The sequence below is a fragment of the Hevea brasiliensis genome, chromosome 9 (assembly GCF_030052815.1).
Source record: "Hevea brasiliensis isolate MT/VB/25A 57/8 chromosome 9, ASM3005281v1, whole genome shotgun sequence".
NCBI classification, from domain to species: Eukaryota; Viridiplantae; Streptophyta; class Magnoliopsida; order Malpighiales; family Euphorbiaceae; genus Hevea; species Hevea brasiliensis.
The window spans coordinates 11368715-11382727 of NC_079501.1; the positions used below are offsets into that span (position 1 = coordinate 11368715).

Below are 14013 nucleotides of genomic sequence, written 5' to 3' on the forward strand. Positions count from 1 at the left end.
CAATTGAATCAATTGATTACTTGCAATGTCACATTAATTATATTTAAGTTAATTGTGAAATTATAATTCAGTTGATTCAATTAAATGTATACATTAATTTAATTGAATGCATATATTGAATTCAATTGAATTAATTTGAGTATGTTGCAAGTCACATTAATCATATCTTTTAGTCAATTAAGTTTTTAATTGAGTAAATTAAATCAAATTGATTATGTGTAATGTCACACTAATTATATACATTTAAGTCAATTGTAAAAATTATAATTTAATTGAATATATATTTGAGTCAATTGAATTAATTTGAGTATATGATATGTCACATTGATCATATATATTTGAGCTAATTACGAAAATTATCATTTAACTGATTCAATTGAATATATATTTAAATCAATTGAATTAATTTAAGTGTGTAACATATCACTTCAATAATTTATTTTAGTCAATTGAGCTTTTAATTGAGTTAATTGAATCAATTGATTATGTATAATATCATATTGATCATATCTATTTGAGTCAATTATAACAATCATCATTTAATTGATTCAATTGAATATATATTTAAATCAATTGAATCAATTGATTATATACAATGTCACATTAATCATATATATTTTAGGTTAACTGTGACAATTACCATTTAAATTATTCAATGAAATATATATTTTAATCAATTGAATCAACTGAGTTTGTGGCATGTCATATTGATCATATATTTTAGTTAATTGAATCAATTGAGTATGCGACATATTAAATTGATCATATATTTTTGTCAAATGAGCCATTAATTAAGTAAATTGAATCAATTGATTATATAACATGTTACATTATGTTAATTTATTGTATATATTTTGAGTCAATTGAATCAACTGACCATATATATTTTGAATCAATTGTAATGATTATTATTAGCAATTAATTGAGTAAATTGAACAAATTAATTATGTAACATGTCATATTATGTCAATTAACTATATATATTTTGAGTGAATTGAATCATTTGAATCAACTAACCATATACACTGTGAGTTAATTGTGACGATTATTATTTAAATGATTCAATTGAATATATATTTCAGTCAACTGAATCAATTAAACACGTGACATGTTAGATTGATAATATATTTTAGTAAATTAATTATTTAATTGATTCAATTGAGTAAAAATATATAATTTATTTATATGATTTTTTTAATTAAGTCAATTGAATTCATTTGAAATTATAATATTAATTCATTATTTATTATTATATATACATTAATCGAATCAATTTAATTGATTTATATTGTTAGTTTAGCTGAGTTAATTTAATAAATTTAAATTTAGATTAATCATTTACTTAATTATAATAAAGTAAAATATATTGTACTTTTTAATATTAATTTACACATAAAAATAAAAATAAAAAAATAATATATTATTTATTTTTATTTTATTTATTTTTAATTTACATAAATAACATTTTTTTTCTAAATCTGTAAACCTAGTTAAAAAAAAAGAAAATCATTAATTAAAGAAAAGAGGAGAGAGAGAAAATAAATGAAAATTTTAATTTATATTGTAATTTATAGTTATAATAAATACAACATACATAATTTAAAATTTAAATTTCAAATATATGCATTATTCAATAAAAATAATATAAAGGATATTTTAGTAAAATAATTTAATTTTTTTACATAAAATAACTTTATTATCCCAACTATTCTATATTTGAATCTACTTAATCTCTCAAGCTTTTTGCAAAAAAAAAAAAAAAAAAAAAAAAAAAAAAAAAAAAAGATGCCAACAGTCAAAGCGGGCGAAACAGCCTTAGGACTTCCCCCACCCCCCAAAAAAAAGTTTTGAAAATTAAAATTTTATTTTTAAATTTTAATATATTTTTTAAAAATCATTATTTACTTCTTAAAATCTTTAAAATTAAAAAGTTTACTTATAAATTTTAGTATATTTTAAAAAAGAAATTATTATTTATCCTCTAACATTTTTTTTAACCTCTATATTTTTATATAAATTTTATTTACATTTTTTATATCATTTAATTTTATTTCCTAATATTTTATATTTTTATTTTAGTTCCTATGTTTTATCAATATTTAACCCCAACAATTTATTATGCACAGTTAAGAATACCTCATACTTTTTTTATAATGTTATAAAAATTTTCAACACAACCATTTTTCAGCGAATCAATTAAAATAATAAAAAAAAAAGAATTATAGCATATAACGTTAGTTTAAATGAAAAACATAAAACTTAGAGAGATAATATTGCAATTATTTATTAAAAATAATTTATATTATTTTATTGTCTATCTATTTCATAAAAATAATTTTTTCTAAACAAATACGAGGAATGATCAAAAGAAATATATATATTTTTTTTTAAATAAAGAGGATATGTTGGAAATAGTGGTAACACCATAATGAATGTGTGCGAGGGTAGGGTATGGGGAGAGTTGATTGAAGGGCCACACCAAAAAGATGTTATTCATGACTTTAGCATTATTAGCATAGAAGTTTTTTTCTTTATTGCCCTCTCCATCTATAAATAGAACTCACATTTAGAATTTTTATGATAATTAAAAAAATAATTAAATAATTTTATTTTTATAAAAAATATTAATAATTTATTTAATTATTTTTTATTAAAAATCTAAAAAAATAAATATTAACGTAACAAATAGTTCGTTTAATTAAAAAAGAGGTGATAATATTAATTTTAGAAAATTATATAAATATTTATTATATTTTATAAAGATAAAAGATAAAATTTTAAAAATAATTAATTATCCTTAATCTTCTAAATATATATATAATTTTAAATAAAATAAAAATTAAATATGATTATTATTTATGAATGAAGTGAGTAATAAATATTCTTATTAAAGTCAATTAATCTAATTAGTGTTCGTCTATCTTTAAAATATAAAAGATGAAGAGATTTCGAGTATAAATCTCTCATAATTATCTATTTCAAAATAATTCATTTTTATTATAAAAAAAGAGATGACTACGTCTTATTATATAACCCGTCACGGCTTTATCAATTGGACCACTAAACAAAAAAAATCTGTATTAGAGATTGGATGATAGTTAGGCTTTCATCAACATTAGATCACGCATACTGATTGTTGAGTATGATGTTAGCTTTTATCTGTAGCCGTCCCCTCCCCTACGTGACCTTTCATATTCTATGCCATCCCACTCCTAGGAAAGGTCCCATTTTCTAAAATGAACTCAACCGGGGGCGTTTTGATAATTTGGCAGAGTTTTAATCAGGGTGCTTAAGACATCAAGTGAACTTAAAATAAGCTTAAAATATGCATCTTTGTTTATTTTTATGTATCGTTTTTAGATTTTTTTACTATCAAATATTATTTATTACATTTCAAAATAAAATTAATTATTTTTTAATTTTAATTTTTTTTTACTAAATATAATAAATAATCAAGTGAGATAAAAAAATAATGATAAAAAAATAATTTAATTAATTATTAATATGTTTTTATAAAAATAAAATTATTTAATTATTTTTTTAATTATTATGTAAAATATAAATACAATAAATGAAAATAAACAGAGAGAATATTATATATTTTATGTACTTCTTCATATTCATTTTACTCCTTTGTCAAATTATATTAAACCATATTATTGAGCCATCATAAGAATTTTTTTTGACATTAAATCTATAATGCTATTTGCACAAATACTATATTTAAATTATTTTATTTCTATTCATTTTATTGAATTTATTATTATTATTATTATTATTTAAATCCCTAATCTTTCAAGTTGCAAATATCTAGTTTAATAATAATATTTTATATTTAAAAATTTTATATTATAAACAAAATTTAGAAAGTAAAGGCACCACTCAGCAGTCAGCATAATGCATTAATGCCCGTCCGTTCATAATTTCAAATGCTTTTTGACTAACCCGGCCCAGCAGTTGAGCGATCTCATTCCTAAATCATATTTAAACATAATAATAAAAATAAAAAAAATAATAATAATAATAATAGCATTTTTTTTAATTAGTACGGAACATTAGTAAATATAAATTTTAAATACCCTACACTTCCTTTTTTTTTTTTTTAATTACAAGTACTCTACATTTTCCTTCACATTAAAATTTAATAAAATGAGAGACAACTATTATTTCACACATAAACAGTAATCACGTTTAGAGTTCTCGTGATGATTAAAAAAATAATTAAATAATTTTATTTTTATAAAAAATATTAATAATTTATTTAATTACACTTTATTAGAAATTTGAAGAAATAATATCAATATAAATAATAGCTGGTTTAATTATGAAACATGTGATAATATTAGTTTTAAAAAATTATATAAATATTTATTATATTTTATATAGATAAATGATAAAATTAAAAAAATAATTATTCTTAATCTTTTAAATATAATAAATAATTTTAAATAAAATAAAAAATTAAATATAATTATTATTTATAAATAGAGTGAGTAATAAATACTCTTATTAAAATTAATCAAATAACCTAATTAGTATTCATTTACTTTTAAAGTATAAAGAATGAAGAAATTTTAAATTTAAATTTTTTTTAATTAATTATTTAAAATAATTTATTTTTATTATAAAAAAAAATTACATCTTATTATATAACCCGTCGCTGCTCACCAAATCAATTGGACTACTAAACAAAAATAGTCGTATTAAAGATTGGATGATAGTTTGGCTTTCAACGACATTAGATCGCGTATGCTGACTGTTGAGAATGATGTTAGCTCTTATCTGTTGCCGTCCCCTCCCCTACATGACCTATTATATTCTATGCCATCCCCCTCCTAGGAAAGGTCCCATTTTCTAAAATAAACTTAATCGGGGGGCGTTTTGATAGTTTGGCAGAGTTTTAATCAGGGTGCTTAAGACATCAAGTGAACTTAAAATAAGCTTACATCTTTATTTAGTTTTATGTGTCACATTTAGATTTTTCTATTGTTAAATATTATTTATTGCATTTAAAAAGAAAATTAACTTTTTTTTTTTAATTTTATTTTTTATTTTTATTAAATATAATAAATATTTATATAATAAATAATTAAATTAAATAAAAAATAATTTAATCAATTACTAATTCATTTTTATAAAATTAAAATTATTTAATTATTTTACTAATTATTATACAAAATATAAATACAATAAATAAAAATAAACATAAAATATTATATATTTCATATACTTCTTCATATTCATTTTACTATGTCAAATTATATTAAACCATACTGTTGAGCCATCTGAATATAGATCCATTTTAGCTTCAATTCTTATGAGAATTTTTTTTGACATTAAATCTGTAATCGTGTTTGCATAAATACTATATTTAAATTATTTTATTTCTATTCATTTTATTGAGTTTATTATTATTTTTTTAAGTCCCTAATCTTTCGAGCTGCAAATATCTAGTTTTATAATAATATTTTATATTTAAAAATTTTATATAATAAATAAAATTTGGAAAGTAAAGGCATGACCCTACCGCTGGGCAGTCAGCATAATGCATTAATGCCCGCCCGTTCATAATTTCAAATGCTTTTGACTAACACGGCTCAACAGTTGGGCAATCTCATTCATAAATCACATTTAAACATAATAATAATAATAATAATAATAATAATAACATTTTTTAATTAGTACGAAACATTAGTAAATTATATATTTTAAATACCCTACACTCCCTTTTTTTTTTTTAATTACAAATACTCTACATTTTCTTTGACATGAAAAATTAATAAAATAAGAGAAAATTATTATTTAATTGTTTAACTTATTTTAATAAAATTAAATATTTTATTATAAAAAATATATTAATTAATTTTTTATTTTATTTACTGTTTAATCCTATAGTCAATTTAAGTATTGATTTAAATTTTATTTAACCTCTACAATTTGAGAAAATATAACTACATAATTCATTTATTTTTTTTTAAATATATTGATTAACAAAAAATTTTAAACTAAATAGTAAATAACACAAAAATATAAAAATTAGTTAATATATTTTTAAAATATAAAATTAAATAATTAATTTTTTAAAATAAAATAACTAAATAATAATTTTCCCATAAAATAATTATATTTTTCCCTGCAAGGCTTTTGAAAAATAGTAAGCTCTGTCTTATACTTATGTAATACTATAATTTTAATATTTTAACATTATTTTTTATATATACTAATGTAAGATATACTTGTTTCTAGTATTTTTCCTTTAATGAAAATGTTAAAATATTAAGGAGAGTCTGCCCATTTTGTCCTTAACATGATTGAGCTATTCAGATGATACAAAATAGTTTAATACAACGTCCTTTCTATGGAATTAGTATGAGTACAGTATCTGAACTCATGATTTCATCTTAATCGACTTAAACAACATTGGATTCCTATCCAAATTATCCGTTAAACTTGTTGGTTCAGCAAACATCTTAGCAACTTTTATGGGATAATTTTCTTCATAGACATCTTAATTAACTTATGCAAGATATATAATTGCATTGTATTTGAATATCACAATAATTTATGTAAAGTAAAATCAATAACAAAAAGAGGACTGCTAGAAAATAAATTAAATTATGAAATCTAATTAAATTCAAATATTTATGAAATATAAAAAATTCTTAATAAGTTAGAGGGAAAAAAAGAAAAAACCTTCTTTTATTCCATTACAAGCCGCTTTCGTCAGCTGGGAAGTTGGAACCGTACCTCCAGCCACAGCCTTCTCTACCGCCAGCTAAATTAGACTTCTCTGGTTCTAACACATTCGATAACTAGAACCCAAATCATTGTTTCGTCTATCTTTAGTTCTGTAGCTAAATTTTCATTGTTTTGTATCTCTGATTCTCTATCTTTACCCAGATTTTTGCCGCAACAGAATCACCCTCTTCTTCTCGATAGACCGAATTAATCACTAACCTTTGGTACTTCGACAATGTGTCCAATTCTTAAGAAAGGGTTACGTTCAGTCTGCTTCTTCAATGCTCGAGGAAAATGTAAAGGCAATTTCGATGGGCAGGTTTCATTTTCAAACTTATTGTTACTATTAACCTATATCTTCTGTTGCAAATTAGATGGTAAGAATCTATGTTTCTCAGGAAAGTGAACTGGACTGGCCAATACTTAAGAGTTGGGACGTGCCTTGGCAATGGCAAACTGCTTCATTAACCTCACTCGCATGTGGATTAAGTTTTTTTTTCTTCTGTAATTTATTATTGAATTACAAATTTAATGGCTAATGTGCGTGTCCTTTTATTGGGTTACATGTATTTTCCCTGAATTGCCGTAATCTTCGAGGAAATTTTGAAACACTGGATTGTCTTAATGTTTTTCTTTTGTATTGGTTTTGGAAGGAAGTTAATGTTTTTGCCAGGCAGTTTTGTTTTGACAGGATTAGCAGAGACAGCAGCTTTACCAATCCTAGGAATTAGAATTGAAGAATTGAGTTTAGACGAGAAGGCAGAGTTGCTGTTATTGGACCAGAGGTATGGATCACTTCTCTTTGGTATTTTGCCATTTGATTATTAATTTCAACATCTGGAGTTTGCTAGTAGATGTTGAGGATAGGCTGTTTATACTAATAGCAACTAGCATGGACTCAAAACTAAGAAAGTAAGAAGTCAATGAATGTGCTATTCTTTATTTAATGTAAATGCTGAAGTGTGGATGGAACTCTGTTTGAAGGTCTTCTTAGGTCTAACTTTGTTTAGCTATTGTTTTTTGCAGCATTGCCACTGCAGTTGTACTTGGAGTTATTTATAGTATCAGAAACACCTTTCAACCGTTTCCTAAAGATATGTTTCGCTATGGTACCAGGTTTTTAAATGTTATTAACTAATTGATCCTATGTGCCTTGTTGTTTGATGGTCACTAGTCGCTACACTGATTTTTGTTTATTCTAAAGAAAAAAGAATGAATTACTGTTCATTTTTTAGTCTGAGAAGGGAAGTTAGTTTTTGATGCCCTTGTAATAGATAATCTAGTTTCAAAATTTTAAACTTTCAATTTTTTATTTTTAATATTTTTTTTTTTTTTTTTTTTGCTTTTGATTCCATTTCTTCAGCTTTTATTTTTTTCAAAAAATTAATACCGATATTGTTTTAGATTTGAGGGAACCTTTCAATCTACAGAAGGGGTGGCTTTTATGGGCAGTGATTGGTCTTTTGGGTGCTCTATAAGCTATCGCATTGACAGGAGTTGCCATGTTGACAATTAGTAGTGAGACTCCACAAAGGGAGGTTGGGAACTGTTCCCTAACTTAAATTATTTTCTTCTGTTCTTATACGGTACAAAGATGGTAATTTGTTCGATTATTCAAAAACCATATGGCAAACTTTTAATCGCAGTGATAAGCTGCAACGTCTCCATCACTATACCACAACTAAATGAACTTATAATATATTGCTGTACACAGGCTATACCACAATATTAATAAATTGATGCCACCCACCTTGTAAAATGGACTTAAATGAATTGTGTATTTTTTTGGGGAAAACAGAAATGAGTAATTTTACCTATCCTTTTCTTGAATAAAAATAACGAGCTGATGTTCTGTTCGGCATATACTTTTTTTTTTTAACACTGTTTAGCATATACTTATGAATATTTTAAGTGCTATTTGTTTTCTACTACCATATAATCCTTATCATGCGTGTAACATGGTTGCAGGCTGATGCTCTTGTTCGGCTTCTTCCATTAATTGGATCTTCAAGTGTCAGGCATTCAAAGAAGGGGTTTTCTACTTTTGTCCATATTAACATGCTGAAGTAGCTATGCTTTCCAATGGGGAATACTTTGTCAATTAGAGATTGAACAAATGAACCAATGATACGGAGTTGTATCGTGGCACTGCTTGCTTGGTGGGCATCACTGTTGTCCTTGATCCAATTCTGGAGGAGACAGTTTTTCGAGGTTTTTTCATGGTCCCTGACAAAGTGGAATCATTCTGTCTGATTCTGGAAATAATCATTCTATTTTAGCATTGATTAAAGAGCTTTTGCTTATAGCTTATTATGCCATTTATGTGGGTTACTATTGCTTTATTCCAGGGATACAGGAATGTGGAAGTTAAATTTAATATTACAACATTATTTTTTTTTGCCTTCGGTTAAAATTTTGAACTGAGTTGCTGAAGGGTTTTTTTTCCCCTTTTCATAAAAAAAGTAAAAAAAAAATTGTGTTTTATTGTACGTCTTGAAAAAATAACCATTTGAGGATTCTGCAGAAATCACAACTACAAATGTGATTTTAATCAAAAGGAGATGGACTAAGCAACTCTAATGTTTCATGATCAACGGATCATTTAAAAGGATAAGTGATATTAGAGAGGTTAACATGTTATAACATGTCTGAAACTTGCATTGCTATAACATGTTAAATAATTGGAAAATGAAGATAAGACAAATGGTTGGCAGGACAACTCAACTCAATTCAACCAAATCTTTTTCCAAAATTTGTGTAATACTTCTAGATCATATTGTACTACTCTCCTCCAAGTCAGTTTAGGTCACCTTTTTTTTCTTTCTATACTCTACCCTGATGTGCTCTACTTGTCTAACTGGAGCCTTTGTATGTCTACGCTTCACATGACCAAACTATCTCAATCTCTCTTTTATCAACTTATCCTCAATTGGTACCACTCCAACCTTTTCTCTAATGCTCTCATTACGGACTTTATCTAGTCTAGTATGGCCACTCATCCATCTTAACATTCCCATCTCCGCAACTCTTATCTTAGACACATACGACTCTTTCAGTGCCCAACATTCACTACCATATAATATGGCCAGTCGTATGGCTGTACGGTAAAATTTTCCTTTCAACTTATTGGGAATCTTGCGATTACATAAAACTCCTGCGATACGTCTACACTTCAACCATCCGGCTTTAATCCTATGATTAACATCCTTCTCAGATCCCCCATCTATTTTGAAGTGAAGTGATTACTTTGGGACAGTATCACTCCTTCCAAACTAAAATTAAAATTAAAAAGTGATAGAGTTCTTCTATTCTTAATTCTTGTAAGGCTGTCTTTGACAGGGAATTTGAGATATGAGGATTTTAGTTTGAGTTTGAAGTTCAAATTGTATAAATAGTGAACTAGTTAAAGAGGGGAACAAGATATCTTCAACCATATGTAGAGAATATTTGAAATTAATTTTATCCATAATTTTTTGTTCCAATTTGTGAGTCTGACTAAAAAGTGGTAAGACATTTTAAACCTTGTCGAAGTAACTGAAACTTTCAAAATCAAATCCTCCTACCCAAAGTCTTAGCTGTACTTTAGGTTTTTGAGATGGAGGTGGCAGTTAGTCAAGATCTTTGGAACAACTTAAAAGCTCTAATAGGAAGCTGCTGAGAGAAAGCTTTTAAATGCGCTTGGATTATTGTTTTAAATAAGTTTGATGGCTGCCATGTGTTATAAGAGGTGCAATGAGTGCTCAAGAGTGAGTCAAGACATCATGGATCAAAGCAATTTATATGAACAACTTGAAGTTAAATGGAGGAATATTTAACTTTAAATTGCTGGGATAAGGACTCTATGAGTGATGTGCTTGTTTTCTTTCTCTTAATTCGAATTCCCTTTTTATTTAATTCAATTGAGTTATTTCTTCCCTTACCAAGGCACACCAATGAGCTTATGTAGAATAATATATAAAATTGACTTGTTTCCTGATTCATGTTGATTTCACTGGATTTTTTTCCAACCTTTTTTCCAATTTAATACTATGCTACTGTTCTGTAATCAATAATCATAATTTTGCTTGGATAAATGAGTGCAAATATTTGCATCCATGTTTCTTCCCTGAGGAATTTAGCCATTTTGAGTTTGATTCTCATGGGATTTTTCCTGAGATAATTTAATGCCTACTAAAAATTTCTTCTTAACTCTGTTTAAAAGTCACATTTCCTTGAATTTTTCTGCAGGGTGCCTACACCCATTTCTGTCCTAATTAGTGCCGCTGTATTTGCAATAGGACATCTAATTCCTGGGGAGTTTCCCCAGCTGTTTGTGTTAGGTAACATGCTTACACAGTGACTATATTTTCTATTTATTCTTACATTAAAAAATATCTGTCCATTATATAAGTTTCCTTGATAACATTTTAAGCTATATATCGAATGGTATAGGGCTTTCCTATATATAGATTCCTAACTTGTCCTTTTTTGGAGAAATGAAAAGAAATTTTTGTGCCTGTCCACGGATTATTCTGGGATTTTCATATGCTCAAACTTGCAACCTTCTAACCTCGATTACAATTCATGCTTTCTGGAACTCTGAAGTGATCCTAATTCTCACCTTGCTTCAGGTATATTACTTCATTTTCATGAGTATTTTCTATGCTTGACAGGGCCAAAATTGGGAATTTTATAGTTTATGATATTTGGGGACAGCAAAAGTAGATTTTACCTGGCAATGCTATTAACATTACCCTTTTTCTGCTTCTTTTGGTTGTTTATGTGTGCAGCTCCAAGGATACGATATTAAGGAATTACTGCAGGCAACGCAGTGACCGTGTTCCTTTGCCCATCAATAGGGGAACCTTGTACAATCAGTGCTTATTTTTGGCAGGTCAATATACTTTTCTCCATTACCTTGTGCAAGTGGTTTGGAAAAAGAGAAAATAGGTGCAGGAGGATAAATGTGTAAAGTAGAAATTTTTGGCAGGATTTTTGTTACTTCAACTTTTGTGCCACGAAAATGCTTTGTTCTGTTTGGATAATTTTTATGTTTTGTCCAATCTGAGTTCTTCTCTACATGTCAAAAAAGTGACAGTCCATATATAATTGCCATTTTGTTTCCTATAAAGGCTATTGAGTATCGTGCCAGAGCATCAAGACAAAGATTACTATCACCTTTTCTTCAGTAGTGAACTGTTCATGCATCACTAGTCATCTTTATTTGAGTCTTCAACCTGATGAGCGAGCATACCTCAAAAGGCTATGTTTATTTTGGCAAAAGGGTTTAATGACAAATGAATAGCTTATGATATTTGAATACTTTGTCAAACAAGATTAGAAGTTATAGATAGATCTGCTGTTCAGTACACTGATTAAATAACATTTTCGGATTTAAGTAGGAGTTTTGCATCTGTAATTTATGTAATTAGAAATCTGTACTCGTGTCTATAATCTTTATACTTAATAAATCTATGAATACTGTACTTCTTTTAAGAAATTAGATAAATAATATCTCGAACTTAGACTAAACTAAGTTAGATTAAACGAACACTAAAGTGTTTAACTAAGATTTATCACCATTTTATAAATATGAATCCATGATGATAATTGATAACTTGCATTTGCTTGTAAGAGCGGCATAAAATGTGTTATTATATTATTATTAAAAGATGAGACTGTTTAATCTATTAAATATTTTAATTAAATAATATTAAAGTTATTTTTCTTAATTAATCATGATCGATAAAGTTTTGAGCTACACACACACACATATATATATATATATATATATATATATATATATATATATATATATATTTATATTCTATTAAATTTAATATTCAATATAAAAAACTTATTTTTTTTTTCTTTTTTAAACCCTTAGTTTGTTATAATTAAAATAACTGTTCTGCATCAACACAGAGTAATGGTACATTCCTTTGTAAGACTACAAAGCTTTTGAAACCTTTTTTATCTGAATTATAAGTTGGGACTCAATTTGAATTAGATTTGCAGCATTAAATAACTTTAATTAAGTCCCGAAGCCAAATAATGTAGGATGAAGAGCTTGGCTTATATTATTAAGTAGTAGAATGAAGTCCTTAATTAAGCGGAGTTGAAACTTCACATGATTGTCATTAGCAAAACAGGGTTAGTATTTCACGTATAAAGAGGTATAGAAGCTTGGGTTTGAAGAGTTTGACTCATTATTTTAAAAGCTTTGGTTGCACGTTTGGGTAGCAAACCCAGGTCAAGTGACAGACAAAAATGGTTCCAACCGAGGGCTGGATTTGGGGAGTTTCACTGAACTTGGAGTCCCAAGTTTGGCCATTTGACTCTGTGACCTTACCCATTAATTTCATAGTCCTTTCACTAATTCTTTTGCTAACCAACAAGTAGACATTGTTGGCAAATTTTATGTGTGAAAATGTGGACTAGAAGATATTTATATATGAAATTAATGAGGATTTTTTCATGCAAATTTAGAGCTTCTCTGAGTTTTCTTTTTCTTTTTTCATTTTCTTGCATTACCAAAAGCAAGAAATTGAGGAATCCCACACTTTGGTTTTCCAAAGCCCACAAAATCAGAGCAACTTGACTTTTGCCTGCTAATAAAAACCCATGCTTAATATTGTCTTTATGTTCAAAACCTTCACGTTTGAACTGTATGTGAAAAATAACTAAATCTACCACCCTTCAAGGGCAAATCCTACAAGAAAATAATAAAGCTGCACAAGGGTCAGCCATGTGAAACCGATATTAAGCTTCTGCTCATATATAATAATTATTTTTTTTAATAAAATAAATATGTATCTTAAAAAGTTACAAATAAAATGTAATCGTGTCTATATATATATATATATATATTCACATGTTTTGAGCTAAATTTTTTTTGACATTGACATAGGGTTAGATTGCTCTATAATAATTAAATTTATGTAATTTCAAATTCATAGTCTAGCATTTATCATTTTCTGATATTATCTAGTTTTTGTTGTAGTATAAATTCTTTCTTTTCTTTTCCAAATGTATAAGTTTTTTTAAAAAATTTATTTAATCTTGATTATTATATTATCAAAATACAAGTATATATATATACTGTCGTAAAAATAAAACGCACACACACAATGTTCAAGAGAACTCGACATCTTAATAAAATTATGATAATTTTACCAAAATCCCTCTTCTTATAGAAGCATATAAGCGTTGCACACATATACTCCATAATTGATATAAAATCCTAAAGAACTAAAATACAAGTATGTAAAGCATTAATTCACAAGATAAGTTCTT

General features: G+C 26.3%; 1 long non-coding RNA gene across 3 annotated transcripts; it reads left to right on the top strand.

Annotated features, from left to right (window-relative positions):
• The first annotated feature begins 7643 nt into the window (after nucleotides 1–7643).
• Nucleotides 7644–11825, top strand: LOC110635179 (uncharacterized). 3 transcript variants are annotated; one of them, XR_009151219.1, is made up of 6 exons: nucleotides 7644–7847; nucleotides 8143–8276; nucleotides 8707–8949; nucleotides 10966–11057; nucleotides 11222–11348; nucleotides 11508–11825. It is a non-coding gene; the product is annotated as an uncharacterized LOC110635179 (long non-coding RNA). The 3 variants fall into 3 exon arrangements; XR_009151218.1 differs by having other exon boundaries at nucleotides 7644–7854; nucleotides 10966–11348; XR_009151217.1 differs by having other exon boundaries at nucleotides 10966–11348.
• The last annotated feature ends 2188 nt before the right edge of the window (nucleotides 11826–14013 follow it).